Here is a 16335-nt window from a genome sequence, read left to right on the forward strand (position 1 = left end):
GTGTCCATGTCCATCTCATTGTTCAACTCCCACTTCTGAGTGAGAACATGTGGTGTTTGGTTTTCTGTTCCTGTGTTAGTTTGCTGAGAATGATGGTTTCCAGCTTCATCCATGTCCCTGCAAAGGACATGAACTCATCCTTTTTAATGGCTGCATAGTATTCCATGGTGTATATGTGCCAGATTTTCTTTATCCAGTCTATCATTGCTGGGCATTTGGGTTGGTTCCAAGTCTTTGCTATTGTAAGTAGTGCTACAATAAACATACACATGCATGTGTCTTTACAGTAGAATGATTTATAATCCTTTGGGTATATACCCAGTAACGGGATTGCTGGGTCAAATGGTATTTCTGTTTCTAGATCCTTGAAGAATTGCCACACTGTCTTCCACAATGGTTGACCTAATTTACACTCCCAACAGTATAAAAGCATTCCTATTTCAGAGGAAAGAGAACTCTTACACGCCATTAGTGGGAATGTAAATAAGTAGAGGCATTATGGAAAACAGTAAGGCATTTTCTCAAAAAACTAAAAACTAGAACTACCAGATATGACCTAGCAATTGTAGTGCTGAGTATTGAAAAGAAAAAAATCAGTAATGTCAAAAATATTAATACATCTGAACTCCCATGTTTTTTGCAGAATTATTCACAATAGCTAAAATATGGAATCAACCTAAGTGTCTATCAACAGATGAATGGATAAAGAAAAGATGGTATATAGACAAAATGAAATACTGTTTAGCCATAAAAGTAAATGAAATTCTGTCATTCATGGCAACACAGATGAGGTTGGAGGACATTATCTTAAGTGAGATAAACCAGGCACAGAAAGATAAAAATCACATGTTTTCATTCATATTTTGCAGCTAAAAAGGTTGCTTTCAAGCAGAGTAGAAAGATGACTATAAGGGGCTATGAATAATCAGTGGAGCACAAGATAGGAATATGTTGGTTAACAGATACAAACTTACAATTTGATAGAAGAAATACATTCTATTGTTCTATAGCACTGTAGGGTGACTATAGTTAACTCTAATTTATTGTATATTTTCAAATAGCTAGAAGAGAGATTTTTGGATGTTCTCAACGCAAAGACATAATAAATGATTGAGGTGATGGATATAATAATTACCTTAATTTGATTAATATACGTTGTATACATGCATTGAAATGTCATTTTCTACTGCATAAATATGTACAGTCATTGTACATCAATTAAATATAAAATAAAAATTAAAAATATGGAGGTATTTAAATATCATTTTTAACTCAATTTGGTATTTATGTAAGGTTTTAATGATAACTAAAATATGTAAATTATTATTTAATTTGTTACATGAAGCCCCTATCATTTGAAATAGTGTAAGACTTTGGCAAGTAAGATCCTTTAAAAAGATACCAATTATTAGAATTTTATGGAATTAAACATCACTTTATATTTTTATAATCTTTAAAATAAAATGTTGATATATTAAAAAATATAGGACATTTAGAAAGTTTAAATTATGAGAACTTAACTCAGTTTTGTATAAACTAGTATATTGTGTTAACATCATCATGGCTTGGTAAAATCAAAGAGAAAATGTAGAGTTGAGGTTTTTAAAAAATTAATAATTTAATGTATCCCCAATTTATCTAGTCAACAGAAATATTGACCAAACTTTTAAAAACAAAATTCATAAACCACTATGTTTATGAAACAATGTTAAGACCTCTTTAACTCATGTAGAAAATCTGCATCTTGCTGCAGAAAAGGCCTTTGACAAAATTCAACAGCCCTTCATGCTAAAAACTCTCAATAAATTCGGTATTGATGGATCATATCTCAAAATAATAAGAGCTATTTATGACAAACCTACAGTCAATATTATACTGAATGGGCAAAAACTGGAAGCATTCCCTTTGAAAACTGGCACAAGACAGGGATGCCCTCTCTCACCACTCCTATTCAACATAGTGTTGGAAGTTCTGGTCAGGGCAATCAGGCAGGAGAAAGAAAGAAAAGGTATTCAATCAGGAAAAGGGGAAGTCAAATTGTCTGTGCTTGCAGATGACATGATTGTACATTTAGAAAACCCCATCATCTCAGCCCAAAATCTCCCTAAGTTGATAAGCAATTTCAGCAAATTATCATGATACAAAATCAATGTGCAAATCATGAGTGAACTTCCATTCACACTTGCTACTAAGAGAATAATATGCCTAGGAATACAACATACAAGGGATGCGAAGAACCTCATCAAGGAGAACTACAAACCACTGCTCAATGAAATAAAAGAAGATACAAAGGGAAGAACGTTCCATGCTCATGGATAGGAAGAATCAATATCATGAAAATTGCCATACTGCCCAAGGTAATTTATAGATTCAATGCTTTCCCCATCAAGCTACCAATGACTTTCTTCACAGAATTGGAAAAAACTATTTTAAAGTTCATATGGAACCAAAAAAGAGTCTGTATAGCCAAGACAATTTTAACCAAAAAGAACAAAGCTGGAGGCATCACACTACCTGACTTCAAACTATACTGTAAAGCTACAGTAACCAAAACAGCATGGTACTGGTACCAAAATAGATATATAGACCAATGGAACAGAACAGAGGCCTCAGAAATAGCACCACACTACCTCAGAATAACGTCTACAAGCATCTGATCTTTGACAATCCTGACAGAAACAGGCAAAGGGGAAAGGATTCCCTATTTAATAAATGGTACTGGGAACACTGGTTAGCCATATGTAGAAAACTGAAACTGGATCCCTTCCTTACACCTTGTACAAAAATTAACTCAAGATGGATTAAAGACTTAAATGTAAGACCTATAACCATAAAAACCCTAGAAGAAAACCTAGGCAATACCATTCAGGACATAGGCATAGGCAAAGACTTCATGACTAAAATGCCAAAAGCAATGGCAACAAAAGCCAAAATAGACAAATGGGATCTAATTAAACTGAAAAGCTTCTGCACATTAAAAGAAACTATCATCAGAGTGAACAGGCAACCTACAGAATGGGAGAAAATTTTTGCAATCTGCCCATCTGACAAAGGGCTAATATCCAGAACCTACAAAGAACTCAAACAAATTTACAAGAAAAAAACAATCCCATCAAAAAGTGGGCAAAGGATGTGAACAGACACTTCTCAAAAGAAGACATTCGTGCAGTCCACAGACATATGAAAAAATGCTCATCATCACTGGTCATTAGAGAAATGCAAATCAAAACCACAATGAGATACCATCTCACAGCAGTTAGAATGGTGACCATTAAAAAATCAGGAAACAACAGATGCTGGAGAGGATTTGAAAAAATAGGAACGCTTTTGCACTGTTGGCAGGAGTGTAAATTAGTTCAACCATTGTGGAAGACAGTGTGGCGATTCCTCAAGGATCTAGAACTAGAAATACCATTTGACCCAGCGATCCCATTACTGGGTATACACTCAAAGAATTATAAATCATGCTGCTACAAAGACACATGCACACGTATGTTTATTGCGGCACTATTCACAATAGCAAAGATTTGAAACCAACCCAAATGTCCATCAATAATAGACTGAATTAAGAAAATATGGCACATATACCCCAGGGAATACTATGCAGCCATAAAAAAGGATGAGTTCATGTCCTTTGCAGGGACATGGATGAAGCTGGGAACCATCATTCTCAGAAAACTATCACAAGGTCAGAAAACCAAACACCACATGTTCTCACTCATAAGTGAGAGTTGAACAATGATAACACATGGACACAGGGCAGGGAATATCACACATTAGGGCCTGTCAGGGGGTGGGTGGCTGAGGGAGGGATAACATTAGGAGAAATAACTAATGTGAATGATGAGTCAATGGGTGCAGCAAACCAACATGGCACATGTATACATACGTAATAAACCTGCACGTTGTGCACATGTACCCTAGAACTTAAAGTATAATAATAAAATTACCTACTGTGTACTATGTTTACTACCTGGATGATGGTATCCATATTCCAAACTTCAACAACATGAAATATACCCATGTAAGAAACCTGCTCATAAACTCCCTGTATCTAAACTAAGAGTTGAAATTATTTTAAAAAATAAAGTATAAATAAGAAGTGGGCAAATAACCTGAATAGACATCTGTCAAAAACAGAAATACAAATGGCCAATAAGTACATAAAAAAGTTCAATATCACCAGTCATTCAGAAAATGCAACTGAAAACCACAATGAGCTATCATCTTAGCCCAGTTAGAAGACTGTTATCAGAAAGACAAAACAATAACAGTTGCTGCTAAAGATGTGGAGAAAAGGGAGCTCTTATATACTGTTGATGAGAATGTAAATTTAGCCATTATGAAAAACAGTATGAACATTTCTTTAAAAACTTATAATAGAAATACTGTACAATCCAGAAATCCCACTACTGGGTATTAATCCAAAGGAAAAAATAATTAGTGTATCAAAGGGATACCTGCACCACATGTTTATTGCAACATTATTTATAATAGCAAAGACATGGCATCAACCTAAGTGTATCAACAGATGAATGAACAAAGCAAGTGTAGTATGGTGGTATGTGCACAAAATGGAATACTATTCAGCCATAAAAATGAGTGAAATCATGTCATTTGCAGTGACAAGAATGGAACACTGTGTTAAGTGAAATAAAGCCAGTCAGAAAAACAATTATTGCATCTTCTCACTTACATGTGGGAGCTAAAAGTATATGTGGGAGTTATTAGAGGTCGGGAGTAGAAGAATAGTTACCAGAGGTTGGGAACGGTGTGTGTGGGGTCAGGGGAATGACAGAGGTTGGTTAATGTTACAAACAAACATTTAGATAGAAAGAATAAAATCTCACATTTGATAGCAGAATAAGATGATTATATTTAAGAACAATGTATTGTATATTTCAAAACAGCTAGAAGAGGTAACTTAAAATGTTCTCAACATGCAGAAATGATAAATATACAAGGTGTTTGATATCTTTTTTTTTTTTTTTTTTTTTTTTTTGAGACGGAGTCTCGCTCTGTCCCCAGGCTGGAGTGCAGTGGCCGGATCTCAGCTCACTGCAAGCTCCGCCTCCCGGGTTTACGCCATTCTCCTGCCTCAGCCTCCAGAGCAGCTGGGACTACAGGCGCCCACCACCTCGCCCGGCTAGTTTTTTGTATTTTTTAGTAGAGACAGGGTTTCACCGTGTTAGCCAGGATGGTCTCGATCTCCTGACCTCGTGATCCACCCGTCTCGGCCTCCCAAAGTGCTGGGATTACAGGCTTGAGCCACCGCGCCCGGCCGGTGTTTGATATCTTAACCACTGTGAATTGATCATTATACATTGCATACATTTTAAAAAGTGTCACATGTACCCCATAAATATGTGCAAATATTATGTAAAATGAAAAAACAATAACAACAAAAAAAAGCTGAGAAAGAATTTTTACAGAATTCTTATTTGAATTTTAATTGTGCTTGTGTTGAATTACTTTTGGGAAGGTCAGGGAAACAGGTGATTCTAGTTTAGGAGTATTGGAATGACTATATATCTTTATCTAGATATTCAGTACTATGTATCCAATTTGCTTTAGAAGATTTTAAAAAGTAAATGATATCTGTGGGAGATAATAAAAAGATGATTACATAAATATGTCTTGTCCCTCATGATCCTCTTACAACTTTATCTTGTCACTCCACTGAGAGGTTCAGGCTATGTCCTCGTGCCTTAAATATGGGCTGGCCTTAGTGATTAAATTCTAGTAAATAAAATGTGGTGGAAGTGACACTAAGTGATTCTGAAGCCAGGTAACAGAAGAAAATACTGTCTGTTTTTTCTCCTCTCCTTCCCTCTCCCTTTTTTCCCTCTTCCTTTCTTTCCCCTCACTCCTCCTCCTCTGCCTCTTTCACCTGCCTCTTCCTCCTTTGCCTCTTCTTCCTTCTTCTCTTCCTTCTGCCTCCTCCTGCTCTCCCTCCCTTCTCCTCCGCTGCTGCTGCTGCTTTTTTCCTCCTCTTCCCCCCTCACCCTCCCTCCTCCTCTCCCTCGTCCCTCCTCCCTCCTCTTCCTTCCTTCCTCCTCCTCCTCCTCTTCCTCCTTTTTCCTCCTTCTTCTCCTTTTCCTTATTCTTCTTTCTCAGTAGCCTTTAATTCACATGTAAAACATCTAGCTTCCCTAAAGCTGCCATAATGTTATACTCAGAGGGAGAGAGATGAATGAGGATTCCCAGGTACACCAGGCTTTAGCTATTTGAATCTTTCCAGCCCAGGCACTAGACTCTAATGAATTAACCTTCGGATGACTCAAGCCCACAGCCTTTGAACTGCCCTGGCTGATGCCAAATAGATCCAACCTTGAAGCTGTCCTAGTCAGCAACTTAGGAAAAAAAAATCTCAGCAATTTTAGACTGCTGGGTTCTGACTAAATTTCAATTTGTGAGCAAAATAAACATTGTTTTATGCTGCTAAGCTTTGGAATGGTTTATTATGCAACAATAAATAATTAAACCAATGTTTAGCACAGTTTTCCTTATGACTAATAATTATGTAGTGAAACAAAGAAAATATTTTTCAATTCAGTGATTATAGTTACCTGGAGTTAACCAAATGGCAAGTTCTGAGGAAACAACATCCCTCACAAGAGTACCTTTACTTCACATACCACCTACAAATTTGGGGGCTTCCTGCACCACCATTACTTCAGAACAACTGACTACAAATTTTGGGGCCATCATGGCCATCTTCAGATTCAATAGCTTGCTAGAACAATTTCACAAATCAGGAAAGTGATGTAATTGCAGTATTACAGTAAAAAGTTTCAAATTAAATTTGTCAAAGAAAAGAGAAGCATAGAGCAGAATCCAGAAGGAGTTCAGATGTGGAGCTTCCAGTCATCCTTTCCCTGTGGAGTCATAGATGAGTGCTGTATTAGTTTGTTTTCACACTGTTGATAAAGACATACCCAAGACTGGGTAATTTATAAAGAAAAAGAGGTTTAATGCAGTCACAGCTCCATGTGTCTAGGGAGGCCTCACAATCATGGTGGAAGGTAAAAGGCATGTCTCACATGGCAGCAGACAACAGAAGTTGTGCAGGGAAACTCCCCTTCAAAAAACCATCAGATCTCATGAGACTTAGTCACCATCACAAGAATAGCATGGGAAAAGCCCACCCCCATGATCTGATTACCCCCTACCAGGTTCCTCTCACAACACATGGGAATTGTGGGAGCTACAATTCAAGATAAGATTTGGGTAAGGACATGACCAAACCATATCAAGTGCCATCTGTTCCTCTTGGTCATGAGGTGTTGCTATATGCACACAATATTGGTAACCAGAAATTCTCACTTGAGCCTTTGGTGTCCAGAGACTTTACAGAGGCTCGATCCCATACAGCTAACATGACTGACTTTTAATCTCTGGTCCCTGCAGAAGGTTGGGCTAACATTTATAGTCTACAGTTCCTTTTCAGGTTGGAACTAATATGACAGGGCCCAAAAGACCATGTCATATTGCTAGACTGTCTGGTGGTCAAAGCCCCAGGCAAAAGCGAAGTCGTTTTCATCAGGCAGCACGACAGGCCAGGGGGCTTGGAGATCACCTCCCAGTAGCAGAAGGCAAGGGTCAAATGTTTCTTTGGGAAACTTAATTTTTCAGTACATAATAACAATTCTAAAATGTTTTGTTTTGTCATTTACATTGTTTCAATTTATTTTGTTGTAAAGAGGGAAAGAATTTTCTTTAAGACATGGACAGACATTGTATACCTTCTCCTACCACTGCTATTCAAGAAGGTATTGAAAGTTTAAAATGACGTAGTAACACATTAAAAAGGACTGGGATTTTAAGAGTCACAAAGGAAAAAGAAAGTTTCATTGCTAACGAATGATATGAATTTTCTACAGGGAAAACCCATGCCACTCTAAAGATAGATTTTTGTAACTAATTATCTTTTAAGAAATTTGCTGAATTTGAGGTAAATCATCAAAAAACACAATTAATTATACTGTTATATAAAGTAGCCATTGGATATATAGATTTTAAAAGTTATAACTGATTATAGTGACAAAATATATAAGATACTTACAATGAACAGAAACAAAATGTACATGGAACCTATGTCAAAACAGGAAAGCAATTGAAATATATTTGCTAAAGATCTATTAAATAAATGAAAATAAATATTAAATATGTATTTAATATGTATTGCAAATTTGAATCAACTACTTTTGAGATTGAATTATTAATATTTAGGAAAGTTAGACATATGCATGATCTTCAGCCCAGGAATTTCACCCCTAAATATATGCTCTAGAGACATGCCTCAGAAGTAAGGAAGAATTTAATAACGTTACAATTAATTGTAAATAACCTAAAAATTCTTCAAAAGGAATTAATAAACTAAATATGGTATCTTCATTTAAATAAATGAATGAATTAAACATAGTGCCTTAACTCAATAAAATACGATATCTCGCATATAGTAGTAATAAATACACTGTATAGAAGCAACAAGTACTTACCCAGAACTACATGCATCAACATGAATGTATCTCACATAATGTTGAACAAAACTTAACATGCAGAAAAATGACATGACATAACGTCATTTAAATAGAGAAATTATTCTCTAAATCACTATGCATTATTTTAGGATTTATATATGTAGTAAAAGTAAAAATAAGTACAAAATGTTATGGCAATGATGATGCAATTCATTTCTAAAGGACTAAGAAACCAAATATGCCACCCGTACAGAAGGTTTTCCTGCTTTTTTTGGTAATATCATGTATCTTAATATACATTATGTATACCTGGATGTATGCTATATTATTAGTTATAATTTTTGTGTGTTCAAAATATGTTAGAATAGAGGTAAACTAAATTTGGCATTGGTAGACAGGAAAATATCATAAGTGATATAAGAAGGCTCCAAACAAAATGAATTATTGACATTCATTTGGACTTTCTCTGAATTTATACACTCATTTAAGGAGCAGATATAGCTTTTGCCACTTAGTTATGTTTTTGATTTTTATATATAAAAGAAAAGAAATATGAGTAAAGAGCTCATGAAGTAGGATACACTTTTTGATTATTTTTACTTGAATTTATGTATCTGCTTATTTATTACGTAGTTACTTATTTAACACTATATGTGTACTATGCACCCAACATATTAGTGATAAGAATACAGGGTTTGGGGATATGGTCTATTATCCCAGATTGGTGTAATTATACAAATGGTGAGGTTAAAAATTTCTGATGGAGAGGTAAGTTAGAGGTATGTTATACCATATCTGTATCAGTAGTATATATATGTTCCACTATAGTGGAACAAATTAACATATTCATCATCTCTCATAGCTACCCATTTTTTCCCCATGTAGCAAAAGCAGCTACAATCTACTCATTCAACAAAAATCCTGAATACAATATACTGTTATTAGCTATAGTGCCCATGTTGTACATTAGGTGTTTTGATTTGTTCATTCTGCATGGTTGCTATTTTGTATCTTTTGACCAATATCTTTAGTTCCTCTCTGTGGCCCCAACCCTGGTAATCATTTTATTCTCTACATGTTTGACCCCCCTTTTTCCAAATTTCACATGTAAGTGAGATCATGTGGCATTTGTCTCTCTGTGACGAGCTTATTTGATTTATTTTCACCTCCTCCGGGTACATTTATGTTACATCAAATGCAGGATATCCTCTTTTTTTAAGCTTGAATAACATTCACATTGTACATATACTCCACAGTTTACTTATTTATCCATCCATCCATTGATTCAGTTTTAACTTCACCCTCTCTCTCTTCAAACTCCTCCAAGATTGGCAAAGACTGGAACATTTCCTGAATTCCTAAGATTAATTACCCTCATCTCTTGGGAGCTCAGGCAACCTCCAGGGTCAGTTTTACACATAATAATAGTTGTGCCTTGTGTGTTGGGAGGTGGAAGATTGGGGTTGGCAGAAGTAAGTAAAGAGCTAATGCTGGACACCCTGAGGGCCTTTACTTAGGTTATTTAAAGGATCACACCATGGATTCTGGGTGCCCAGAAGTGAAGTGTGGAGAGATGCAGGGCCATGAGTGTGCCCTCCAAGAGTCATATGGGTGTTTAAGATATACCTTCATACACATGTACTCATACACATGTACACACTCACACATACACATTCTCAGAAGGTGTCTGGAACCAGCTGCCTATCCTCCCATCGCCTTCCTTTCAGGTAAGTGTTCTAGATGAGGGTGAGCTTTATGTTCAACACCCGTTGCCTACTTCATTCTTCCTCATCATTGCACCATTCTCATCAATAAGGTTCCCACTTCCTCATATCCTGTATCTGCTGAAAATGTGTATTCCTTCATGTGTATTCCTTAATTTTTGGATGCAGAATTCTATTATAAGCTTTTAAATTATCTTAATTTTTAAAAATCTGTTTTGTTGAAAACATTTCATCTTTTGGTTTCCGAGAGGGGTATATTGCATTTTGTCAGCTTCTCTTTGTATTCCTTGCATTTTTGCTGTACGTACTTCAAGTTCTGTTCTTGAAGTTGATACATGTTTATTTCTTAATATATTAAAATTTATTTAATATGACATTTTATTAATGAATCATGAATCATTTTGTCCTTAATAAAAACATTTATCATAAAATATATCCTGTTGGATATTAATGCAGTTATACTTCATTATTGCTACTGTACTATTACAACTATACCCTATGATACATAACATCATGATTTCAGAATCATTTTTGTGTATAGCATTTCAATCTTTGTTTTCCATGTTGAGACTCTTTTTTTAAATTGAAGCTCATGTAGCCTCTTTATTGTTCTCCACAGGTACTTCAGCAGGGTGCCACCATGACTGCTTGCAATGCCTCACAGGGCCACCCTTCTTTCTTCATTCTCCAAGGCATTCCTGGCGTGGAGGACAAACATAGATGGATATCTATCCCCTTCTCCTCCATGTATTTCATTACGGTGCTCGGGAACTGCACCATCCTCCTCACTGTCTCCACAGAGCGCTCCGTGCACAAACCCATGTTCCTGCTCCTCTGCCTATTGGCCCTCACAGACCTGGGCATGTCCACTACCACCATTCCCAAGGTGCTGTGCATTTTCTGGTTTGGCCAAAGTGAGATCAGCTATGAAGGATGCCTGGTTCAGCTGTTCTTCATCCACTCCATCTCTGCCATGCAGTCAGCTATCCTGATGACCATGGCCTTTGACCACTATGTGGCCATCTGCAAGCCCTTGCACTATGCCACCATCCTTTCCAATAGTCGCATTAGACACATTAGCTTAGTGAGTTTGGTGAGAGCTATTCTCTTTATTTTCCCCATGCCCATCCTCCTTCAGCAAATGCCCTATCATGCCAATCATGTCATCCCCACCACCTACTGTAAGCACATGGCTGTGGTGAAGATGGTTTGTGTAGATATTACAGTCAACAGGATATATGGCCTGGTGGTGGCCTTGTTGGTTGCTGGGCTAGATCTCTCAGCTATTGCTTGATCATATGTGCTAATCATCCAGGCTATAATGTGTCTCTCTTCTAAGGAAGCCCACCACAAAGCAGTCAACACCTGCACCACACACATCTGTGTCATGCTTATTTCTTATACTCCCTCACTTTTTTCTTTTCTCACTCACCGCTTTGGCTGAGGCATTCCACCCCATGTCCACATCATTCTTGGCAGCCTCTACTTCCTTATACCTCCAATGCTCAATCCTATAATTTATGGAGTGAACACTAAGGAGTTCCGGGACAAAGTGACCAAATATGGTTGCTGGAAAAGAGAATCCACAACCACTGTCCGTGGTCAGAAACTTGTCTGGTAATCCAGCAGCTGTGAGGATGAGGAAGGAACGTTAAGTAGATGCAATTCCTCGGGGAATCAGCTAGTGGTAGAAATATGTCATGTTGGCAGATTTAGCTGCCAAGATGTTTAGCCTTGGGCAGAGAAGCTGAGGGACAGGAGACCTTCTTGATCTCAGTAATTCCGAAGCAAGGAAATTATCCTCACTGTGAAATGAAAATAATGAAATTTGCTTTCTGTACCTGACAGAGGGGTTGGACAAATTACACGTTATAATGTCTATAAAAGCACTTTGAACAACACATGCTGAACACATGTAAGATGAGGTAGAATGTTTCCATGTGGAGAGAACATATGAGCACCCAATAATTTGCCCAACATCAAATCAATGAGTTGTAGAATGCTACTTACTTTGCCAAGATAAGGCTAAGTTGTGTGTGTGTGTGTGTGTGTGTGTGTGTGTGTGTGTATTTTTGTGTTCAAGGGGAAGGTAAAATGGAAAAGATTGCTTAGGGGAGTCAAAAAGGACAATGAATGTTCAAAAGTGAGTTTCGTCACTACATTATCCTTACTGCAGAAGCCTTACACTTGAGCAACGGAACTTACTGCTTCCTTTTAAGCCTAGGGAATATGTACAGAAAACAATAAAATCTGAAATTCCCAGAGAAATTTCAAAGGAAAAGGAGAAAATGGGAAACTCTTACTCTTAAAAGGTGGATATGCATTCTAACAAATTGTGTATTTGTAACAATTCCTAGAGTCAACTGTTCTGCTTGTCTCAACTAATTCCAGCATATGACAAGAATCTTTAGCAAAGAGAAAATTCTGAGAATGTTCTGTGAAGGGTCACAGTTATAAAAGTCAGTTTTATATTGGAAATCTTGGTTACAGAATTCTGCCAGGCCATTTCTCTGGAAATCCAGGAAGAAATCATGAACAAGCACTTGGGGTGGTGTGCAGAGTTCAGATCGTGTGCCAAGATATGTGAAGACATTAAGTTCAGGAGATATTGTTTATCACTTCTAGACATTGATTTAGAAATATGGTGGCAAATATTTTAAGACACGTGAAGTTTGTAGCCTGAAATAGTTTAGGGTTTTTCATCATATCGTATAGCTAACATGTAAAGGCAGAATTCAGTGAAAAAGACACCTACTTTAAAAGCCACATGACCACTATTTAAATGAGACTCTTAAAATGGCAGGAAAATAAACGAAACTTCTCCAAAGTGTTCTAGTTATACTAATAGTTAAGGCTTGAAGTAAACAAAAAAATTAATAACATGGGCTGAGAAAGGTGGGATATCTCAGAGCTTGAAACAAACAGTCCAACCTTCAGGAGGAAAAAAAAAAAAAAAAAAAAGAGAGAACTAATAAGAAGTGCCTTTTCTATAAATGAAAGACCAGAGATCAAGGAAAATTTGCACGAGCATTAATGACTGAAGAACAGAGTACTGCTTGTCTGAAATAAGTACTAAGTACATATCTAAGCCACCACAAACCTACAAAGAAAAAAACGTTGTCAGCAAAATGTTGTGGTTAACAATTGAAAACAGCCTGAGGGAATCATTAGCCTGATGATATGGCAGCATACAACTTCCTTTGTGCTAAAATCTCTCCAGTGAATTTGTTTGTTTGTTTGTTTATTTGTTTCATTTTGTTGAAATAGGATTGCGGGACAAAAGCAGAGCGTTCAAGTGCTATATGATGTTATGATCTCATATATTTCCTTTTTCTTCCATTTTTTGATATTTTAAATAAAAATTTGAAGACTTTTTTCCCCGAAATTATGAGCAAAAGATTTATTTACACCTGAGCACAGTATATATTGAGAGAATTATGCCACAAAAGCTGGTAGCAACAGCTAATTCTGGGGAAACTGAGGAACTGAAGAAAATCAGAGAAAACACAGGAAGAACAGCCTGATTGGTCTGCTCTTTCTTGCTTGAGTTCTTTTCTTTCCGCAAAAGTTTCGTTAATCTATCTTGTTAGTAGTCAATATATCTTGACTTTTTACTGCAGGATGAGTTTGATTCTTCTCTTTTTGGCTTGCTGGAAATGTGACAGATGACACTAATATTAACCTACTATTTTTCTTTTTGTGTCTGACATGGTTTGAATCTGTGTCCCTGCCCAAATCTTACTTTGAAATGGAATCCCCAGTGTTGGAGGTGGAGACTGGTGGGAGTGAATCATGGGGGTGGATTTTCCCCATGGTACTGTCCTTGCAGTGGTGACTGAGTGCTCAGGAGACCTAGTTGTTTAAAAGTGTGTGGCACCTCGCCTCTGCCTCTCTTCCTCCTGCTCTGGCTATGTGAAGTGCCTGCTTCCCCTTCACCTTTTGCCTGGATTTTAAGTTTCCCCAGGCCTCCCCAGAATCTGAGCAGATGCTGCCATTTTTCCTGCATAACTTGGATAATCATGAGCTAATTGTATCTCTTTTCTTTATAAATTACCCAGTCTTAGCTATTTCTTTATAACAATGTCAGAGTAGACTAATAAAGTGTCTGCAGAATTGTTCCCAGCTATGGAAAAGCTGGAAAAATGTTCATGTGTCTGATCTCTTGGTCAAGGTTAAATCACTTTCTAAGTGTCTGTTAGGTATTTGGATGTTGAATTAATGCGCAGTCCACTTCTCTATCACTGTCTCCATCATATTTGGACAACTTGGGTCTTGAAATGGTCACAAGGCTCCAGATAAAAATATTATAAATAATTATATGAGTAATTATATATAATTACATATCAGTGAGAGGAGGGGCCATCTGGGCTTCCTGGGTTGAGCAGGGGCTCAGAAAGCTGTGAAACTCACTCATTTCCTGCACCAGGACTTACTTCGGTCTTGGATGAATAATATTGAAGATACATGCTTACAATATTCCTAACACCAGGATTCGTGCATATGTTTTCTTCCCTAAGAAAGCTATAAACAGCGAAAATGTTGCTGTACGCTTCCGTGTGTCCTCTCTCCCTTTCTCCCTCTCTCCCTTCCCCCTCCCCCAAAACTAAAAGGCATGTTAACTGCCCATTTTTCTGTGACCAGCAGACCTTACCTATACTCCCAATTCCAATTCCTTGTGAACATACTTTGTAAAGTCCTGTGAGATCCTGCCTCCTTTGCTACGCTGCTGCAAGGTCATAAAGTAGATAAAACCTAAGTTGCAGTTCCAGTTTTTCTCAAAATCTAAGACACGTCACAAAGTAATTCACTGCCTTTGTTTCTCACTCTGGAAACATCTTCCCGCCACACGTATTTCCTGCCTTAAAGAGTTTAAAAGGCAATTGTATAATTTAATTCTGGCTACCCGTTCAGGATCCCTTCCACGCTGTGGAAACTTTGTACTTTCACTCTGCTCAGTAAAGCCTACAACTTTTTCTCTCTCTTGGTCCGTGTATCTATCACTCGCCATGGTCAGTCACCACACCAATTCTTTGGCATGGTTAGGCAAGAACCTTAAACATTACATTAGTCATTATATAAATAAATAACTTCTAGTAAATTATTAAGGAGGTATCACCTTTAACCAGAAATGAAGGGATAAGGGCAGATTTTTCAGCATGGGAGAATCTAAGCCTGGTTCCCCAGAAAGCAGAACCTAAGGCAAAAGTTTGTATATTGGCTGCTTATTTGGAAATATGATCACGTGGGGGGAGTGCAAAACAAGCAGAGTGAATTAGGGAAGGAGGAAAAGCCAATGCAGGGATTTCTCATCTAGCTGATCACTGCTAGTGAAGACAGGTTTCCAATCTTGGGATGACCATCTGAAGAGCCGTATAAAACACATTTCAGAGGCTTAGTGTGGTGGCTCATGCCTATAATCTCAGCACTTTGGGAGGTCGAGGCAGACAGATTGCTTGAGGTCAGGAGGCCGAGACCAGCCTGGCCAACATGGCGAAACCCTATCTCTACTAAAAATACAAAAATTAGTCAGAAATGTGATGGTGTACACCTGTATTCCCAGCTACTCAGGAGGCTGAGGCACGAGAATCACTTAACCCAGGAGGCGGAGGTTGCAGTGAGCCAAGATCGTGCCACTGCACTCCAGCCTGGATGGTAGAGCGAGACTCTGTCTCAACAACAATAACAACAACAACAACAACAACAACAACAACAACAACAACAACATATTTCAGAAATTTTTTCCCAGGTACTGAAATAATTTTATCTACTAGCTTATGTGGGACTCAGGAGCTGCTTGACAGGTGTTAACTCTTTCATACTTCCAGGTTGTGTATGCATCTGTGCAGAGCTCGTTGCTGGAAGTGCTCCATCCAACAGAGTTAGGAAAGCCCCATGGCAAGCAGCTGTAGGTACTAGGCATGACCTGAGGTGGATTCTCAGATTATATCTGCATGGAAATCGTCACAGCAGCAGTGGCTGAATAAGAAATATTGTCAAAGGGACTATGAAATGGTGTGTAATAATTGTCTAATGTAACAGTCCATGTGATGGAATTCTTACAGTACACCGTGGGCTTTCTTTGTGATTAATAGGGGGCTCACACCTGGAGCCCACTTCGTTGACTTATT

The 16335-nt window shown here is 37.6% G+C and overlaps 1 pseudogene; it reads left to right on the forward strand.

Moving 5' to 3' along the window:
* The window catches only part of LOC104663407, a 36581-nt pseudogene extending 22999 nt beyond the window's left edge, over positions 1 to 13582 (forward strand).
* Positions 13583 to 16335: the final 2753 nt, after the last annotated feature.

The sequence above is a fragment of the Rhinopithecus roxellana genome, chromosome 15, assembly GCF_007565055.1.
Source record: "Rhinopithecus roxellana isolate Shanxi Qingling chromosome 15, ASM756505v1, whole genome shotgun sequence".
In the NCBI taxonomy this organism is placed as follows: Eukaryota; Metazoa; Chordata; class Mammalia; order Primates; family Cercopithecidae; genus Rhinopithecus; species Rhinopithecus roxellana.